General features: G+C 42.2%; 1 protein-coding gene across 1 annotated transcript in view; it reads left to right on the top strand.

The window, feature by feature from the left end:
• Positions 1–7,500, top strand: part of LOC310866868 (voltage-gated potassium channel subunit beta-2-like) — a gene marked incomplete at both ends in the record, with an annotated part of 126,694 nt that overhangs the window by 1,203 nt on the left and 117,991 nt on the right.

Genomic DNA, 7,500 nt, shown 5'->3' with positions numbered 1-7,500 from the left:
TTCCAAACATTTGGAACTATCTCATTGAGACAAAGCAGGGTGCTATGGGCTATAGTTCCAAACATTGGAACTATCCCATTGAGACAAAGCAGGGTGCTATGGGCTATAGTTCCAAACATTGGAACTATCCCATTGAGACAAAGCAGGGTGCTATGGGCTATATATTCCAAACATTTGGAACTATCCCATTGAGACAAAGCGGGGTGCTATGGGCTATAGTTCCAAACATTGGAACTATCCCATTGAGACAAAGCAGGGTGCTATTGGCTATAGTTCCAAACATTGGAACTATCCCATTGAGACAAAGCAGGGTGCTATGGGCTATAGTTCCAAACATTGGAACTATCCCATTGAGACAAAGCAGGGTGCTATGGGCTATATATTCTAAACATTTGGAACTATCACATTGAGACAAAGCGGGTGCTATGGGCTATATATTCCAGACATTTGGAACTATCCCATTGAGACAAAGCGGGGTGCTATGGGCTATAGTTCCAAACATTTGGAACTATCCCATTGAGACAAAGCGGGGTGCTATGGGCTATATATTCTAAACATTTGGAACTATCACATTGAGACAAAGCGGGTGCTATGGGCTATATATTCCAGACATTTGGAACTATCCCATTGAGACAAAGCGGGGTGCTATGGGCTATAGTTCCAAACATTTGGAACTATCCCATTGAGACAAAGCGGGGTGCTATGGGCTATAGTTCCAAACATTTGGAACTATCTCATTGAGACAAAGCGGGGTGCTATGGGCTATAGTTCCAAACATTGGAACTATCCCATTGAGACAAAGCGGGGTGCTATGGGCTATAGTTCCAAACATTTGGAACTATCTCATTGAGACAAAGCAGGGTGCTATGGGCTATATATTCCAAACATTTGGAACTATCCCATTGAGACAAAGCAGGGTGCTATGGGCTATAGTTCCAAACATTTGGAACTATCCCATTGAGACAAAGCGGGGTGCTATGGGCTATAGTTCCAAACATTGGAACTATCCCATTGAGACAAAGCAGGGTGCTATGGGCTATATATTCCAAACATTTGGAACTATCTCATTGAGACAAAGCAGGGTGCTATGGGCTATAGTTCCAAACATTTGGAACTATCCCATTGAGACAAAGCGGGGTGCTATGGGCTATAGTTCCAAACATTGGAACTATCCCATTGAGACAAAGCAGGGTGCTATGGGCTATATATTCCAAACATTTGACGCTAGTGTCGTCACTCTCACACTAGATCACACTGGTCAGACTAACGCGTGCAGTATTGGGTACATTGTGCACATTTCTGACTTGTAAGACCTTCTTAATACCAAATTGTCAAATATTAAGTAAGAAAGAGTGCTTGTCAGGGGCGGGGGGGGGGGGGGGGGGGTCCCCAGTTCAAATATGATTTTGGGAGGGGGGTTGGGAACCCTTGGGCTACGGAATAGGCTAGGCAATTAACCTAAACTATATCGAAAAATATTTATATTTAGAAACCAATAACGTAATAGGTTAATGGTTAATTGAATAATATATAGGTTATATAGGGCTGTAGGCAATAAACCCAAAATATTCATCAAAAACCCAATAGCCTATTTAGAACCAATAACCCATTAATCTTGCTCATAAAGGTTAAGCAGGTTTTTTTTATCCTATTGACACACACACAAAATATATAATTAAAGGATTTATTTCATCACAAAATTGATTAGTCAGAGTAACCACTTAAGCCCTATATTAAATTTCAATGGTGGCGTACAAAGAATAGTGGAAATAGATGATCTACATTCTACAAGCTCATAATGTGTGTGTCATTGCAACGCTTGTGAACTTAATGATCATCTATTTTCACAGTTTAAACAATAATTAATTAATCGTTCATCATAATAATTGATAATCATAATGTGATGTTTTTGTTTATGTCATGATATCGCGATGATGAAAGATGATAAGGGTTGGTAAAAGCACCCATTACTTCACACGGTGTGATTTTTTAAAATCATATTTATGATTTATGATATTATTTTATCATATATCAGATTTATCACAGCAGGGTTGGCAACTTTGACGATGGACAGGGCACTATATTTCCACACTCAAAGTCACTCCCATTGCATATTAGTGTTGTAGCAAAAAATATATATTGAAATCTTTATTTCCTTTAGAGGATAGCCCCTTGAGATGCATCATCTCGTTTTAGAGGGGCCGATCTACAAGCATGGAAAACCTGATTTCTTTTTTTTTGCAATTTCTAAATTGCAATCCTGAAAAGTATGTTTTTTTATTTAATTGCTAATACCTTTCAAATGCCTTTATAGTTCTGTTAACTTTATGAACTAAATACAAATACATTGGACATACAAAAAGGCAATACATTTTTAATACTACTCATTACTGAAGTAATAATTAAAGCCGGTCATGTTTGGAATTATAACAGGTGAAATCAATAATATATCATATTTCTGAGGGCCACATTAAGTGAAGGTGAGGGACCCCGGGGCCACCAGTTGCCCATGTTATGTATACTACAGCAGGGGTAGGGAAACTTTGACGATGGAGAGGGCCACTATATTTCCACACTCACTGCAGAGGGGCCACATTGCTGTCGTATATTCAAATTGAAATCTTGAATTATCTTTTGCTATTTAATTTTTTATGTAATTTAAAATGCCTTTAATTATAGGCTACACTTGTGTTGAGCATTGAGCTACTAATTTAGTCTGAAGTAATGTAATGTTTGCATGTTGTGGAACAGCTGAACCAATATTATATCAGTGTTCTGATATTAACCTGTGGGCCGCATTAAGTGAAGGTGGGCCACCAGTTGCACATGTATGTACTATTTTTTAAATTACATATTTTGCTTGTAGATCTGCTACTTTTGACGCTTTTGATTTTGAATCCTGAAAAGTCACAGTTATGGACGCCTGACAGAGGCGATTCATAGTTTGTAGTATGATTGACCATATGGGGTATGAATATGTATTTTTTACCTGTGGACAACGTGGGCACTCAGTTCTATATTTCTTTGGGTGGGTGTTTGAGCGACACGGCTGGATGGAGTTAAGTATTGATGGCCGCTTTAGGGATGCACTTTAGGGAATTGAAGGTTTTGATTTCAGTGGAAGTGCGAATCCCCCCCCCGCTGCCCCCTTAGCTTGACTTCCTGAGAGATGATAGCTTAGACCTCCTATTATCGTCATGAGTATCTGAGAAACCCTCTTTCTCGTTGAGAGCGTGTTGCTTAAATGTGAGAGGAAGATATCCTCTCGACCCTGCATGATGCTCGTGGTTTCCTCAAGCAGAGCTCGACTCCACTTGGAATTCCTTTTAGGTTGATTGTTTCCATTTCGCTAAAAGACATTCTTAAGGACGGAAAGCTGCTTTGCACTTTGCAGCGAGGCTCCATATAGCTCAACGCACATACAGTACACACAGGCAATATAATAGTCAAATACACTGAATACACATTGCTCAGAGTCTGAGGGGTCCCCACATTGGCAGTGGGGCACAGACAGACAGTGCCCACTGCGAATGTGGGGACCCATTACAGACTGGAACACGTCTGTAATGGGCTAATTGACCTAGACAATGACACACTGTGACTGGCTTGCTGCAACGGAGCTGAAGGTCTATAAGGACATACGACAGAAGGAGAGTCTGAGGAAAGGCAATAAGGGCCTTTCTCTGCCCCGCCGCACCCCTCTCCAATTGTTTATATTGTGTTTATAGTTTCCAAGATGGCCGCAGCACCAGGAGTGGGGTGGGGCGGAGGTGAGGGTGTGGGGGTTGACATATACCCCTTACTGGACTGGGCTGCGTTCACACATTCAAGACACCTGTCTTGTGTCTGGTTTGCACTTTGCAGCGAGGCTCCATAGCTCATAACGCACATACACAGGCAATAGTCAAGCACACTGACACCGGGTGGCTTACACATTGCTCAGAGTCTGAGGAAAGGCAATAAGGGCCTTTCTCGGCACCACCCCCTCTCCAATTGTTTATCCCATTCTGACCGGGCACCCATTTTGGTGTTAGCATCATGTTATGCTTTATTTATTGAAAAATAGCAGATCTACAAGCTCATATCGCGCCACCGAGTGGCGCGATACGAGCTTGTAGCTCTGCCATTTTTGAAAAATCGAAGAACGACTGACATTTTTAGAATCTGATCTCGGGTCAGAATGGGTTAATCAGACCAGTGTGTGTCCAGTGGAAAACTCGTATGAATCTGATCTCAGGTCAGAATTGTTTATATTGTGTTTTAGTTTCCTTACTGGGCTGCGTTCACACATTCCAGACCACTGTCTTGTGTCTGTGTTTAATGGCCGCTCCAATGCATTTCCAATGGAAGCCCATATGGTTTGGCCAAACATTTCGTTTGATGGGGGGTGGGGGGGGCAGAACACATCCATCAAAGCTGTGTTCAGACACAAGTCAGGTGTCGGGACACGAGGCAAGTGTCTTGAACGCAGCTCAGTGAGGGCATTATGTCGACCCCGCCCGCTCACCTCCGCCCCACCCCCTCCTGGAGCTGCGGCCATCTTGGAAACTAAACCCAATATAAACAGTGGGAGTGAGAGGGGGGTCGGGCCGAGAAAGGTCCCTTTATTCCCACGCTCATACCTTCACTTGCAACCCGACTGCACGTCCACAATGACAGTTTATAAGCTGCCATAAGCTGGTTGTATGCATGTTGTCGGCCCTGCTCTTCTATTGAGACGTTTATAGCAGTGTCAAAGGTCACATCTCACTCAGACACAGGATCTGACCCGAATCCTGACCTGCAGGTCAAAGATTCAATTCCTCCCCTGAGCGAACAGGGTATGAACTAGAAAAAGTGCCCTTCTGGGCACAGGTCTCCACCAGGTTATCCACAGATCCGTGCAGTTAGAGGTAAAAACACTTTTCGGCCAGTTATAGCGCCACCTTGAGGTTGAGTTGAAATTGTTCATGTGGCATTTTGTCCTCGGCCTAGTGGGAATGTGGGTGCACAATTTCACGGAAATCACGCGATGTGTTCATGATTTGCAGCATTTTGTTTGAAACTGAGCACTCCTGTGAACTTTGGAAGCCAATCTTAACCAATCAGGATGGAGTGTGAGAAATCTGAAAGACCGGTTTGGTTGAATGGCTGTAGAGAGACTGTGTACCAATTTGCGTGATGTTTGGACAAAATCTGTAGGTGTGCTGTGCAAAAACTTGTTTTGCACAAAGCGGCCTCCTGGTGGCGCTATAACAGGCCGTTCTGGAAGGTTTGGGGCAGAGGTTCATCGTTGGCATCCAGGGAGTGTGTGTGCAAAATTTGGCATGGACCGGGTTAACGGTGGCCGAGATTAGCTGCTAACGGACACACACACACACACACACACACACACACGGACGGACGGACGGACGGAGTGCAAAACATACTCTCTCCCCATGCCTTCGGCCTGGTGGAGACAATTATGAGCTCAATGGTTAAGAATGTCAGCACTCACTCAGCGCAGGAGAACTGGGAGTTCACATCCGTGGTAGACGATGAACGTTACATAGTGGCTTTAAGCTTTAACGCTAGCTTAATTTTGTTTTAACCCATTTAGGCTTTAGTTTTCTGAAAAACCTCATCTTCGTTTCTGTATCAGTGGTGCTCAATATTTCATGTCAAGGACCCCAAAAATGATATGTAATATGCCGCCGACCCCCATCTGAAAATATGTTGTTCCAGGAACCCCCCCAGAAGCAAAGATTTGAGTTAAAAACGTTCGCTCTGAAAGAATATATATATTCAAAGATTTGTGCCGCATTTTCAAGATATTTTTTTTTTTGCAGACCTACAAGCTTGTAGCGCGGCGCTATGAGCTTGTAGATCTGCTATTTTTCAATAGCTAAAGCATAACATAATGCTTACAACACCTAAAGGGGTTCCCGGCCCGCCCAGTATGGGTTAAAGGTGTCATGTCAACGCACAACTGGAACTGGTCTTCTATTAACGTGTAAAATGTGTAAAAAAAAAAAAAGGACCACAAAGAGTCCATCTTCTAAATGGACACTCTGATGGATTACAGTTTGGGATCGGGGACGACGGAAGGATTTCACGGCACGATCCACAGCGTTAATTTATCCCATTTGTTACAATGAGAGTTGGAGCCCAAATGGAGCTGCATGTAATGGTCCATTTGGTTCCATTGGTTTTTTTCTTTTTTTTTTATCTCAGAGTTGAATGAACAGGGCTTTTACAGTGGATTAGAGGCTGCTATCATGATGAATAGAGGATTATTGTTGTTTTTGGCATTCACATTTAGATTTTAGTTTTAGTCTATAATAGTCTTTTGAATAGTTTTAATTTAGTTTTAGTCACATTTTAGTCACCTGGAATGTTTTAGTGTTAGTCTAGTTTTGGTCGACTAAATGTCATGCGATTTAATTTTATATTTTTTTATAGAGGGACAGACAGTAGGCTGACCGGAAATGGGGGAGAGAGATGGGGGAGTCTCTCCTTTCTATTTTAAACATCTGCATTAGGCCAAGTTATCTCTCCTATCTCTCCAGTTATCTCTCCAGTTTTGGCATCACTGCACTGGCTTCCGGTTGTTTTTAGGATTGATTTTAAAATTATTTTACTTGTCTATAAAGCTCTCAATGGTCTCGCACCTTCCTACCTACATGACTGCCTGCCTAAATATGTCCCAAACCGCCCGCTAAGGTCTTCCACTGCTGGCCTGCTCGCTTTGCCTAAAAAAATGGCAACTACAAAATACGGGGAAGCAGCTTTTTGCTTCTACGGGCCGTCGGCATGGAACAAGCTCCCACTGTACCTTTAGGCAGCCTCTGTAGATTTTTAAAGCTCAGCTCAAGACCCACTTCTACAACATTGCTTTTAATTGATCTAGTTGTTTTTATTTTAGTTTTTGTTATTCATGTCCTCACTGTATTGCATTACTGTCGTTGCCTTGCTTTTCTTTAATTCTCCATTGTTCTGTAAAGCACTTTGAGCTGCATTTCATGTCATGAAAGGTGCTATACAAATAAAGTTTTATTATTATTATTATTATGATACCACATCAAATACAGCATGGAAGTGTGGACAGAATATTCAAAGTTTTGGATCTGAATGAGTATGAGATGCCATTAAAAAGTGCGTTTAATGTCACTTAATGCAATCAGAGAAAGAAAAAAAGCAATTTATGTCATTGACAAAGTATTGGCTCTGGCACCGTTTAAAAGAATTACCGGTTTAGCACCGGTAATTCGGTCGGATGAAACCCGACCGACACCCATCCCTATCATCATGACGTGTTCATGAAGTTACTGTACATAATCATACTGTATATACAGTACAGACGACAACAGCATGTGTTCAAAAGCAACACCAGATTCATACTAAGTGCATGGGCGGCTTGAAACCGACCCAGAAATGGCAGCGATCCAATAATTGACCAGAACGGATCAAAGGTCAAGACTTAAATTCATTACCAGGCTCCTTAACGACAGCGCAGTATATGCTTTGAACGACGATGAGAGA

The sequence above is a fragment of the Protomyctophum parallelum genome, assembly GCF_964188405.1.
Source record: "Protomyctophum parallelum genome assembly, chromosome: 1".
In the NCBI taxonomy this organism is placed as follows: domain Eukaryota; kingdom Metazoa; phylum Chordata; class Actinopteri; order Myctophiformes; family Myctophidae; genus Protomyctophum; species Protomyctophum parallelum.
The sequence above is the reverse complement of the archived record's forward strand: the minus strand, read 5'-3'. Positions and strand labels throughout refer to the sequence as shown.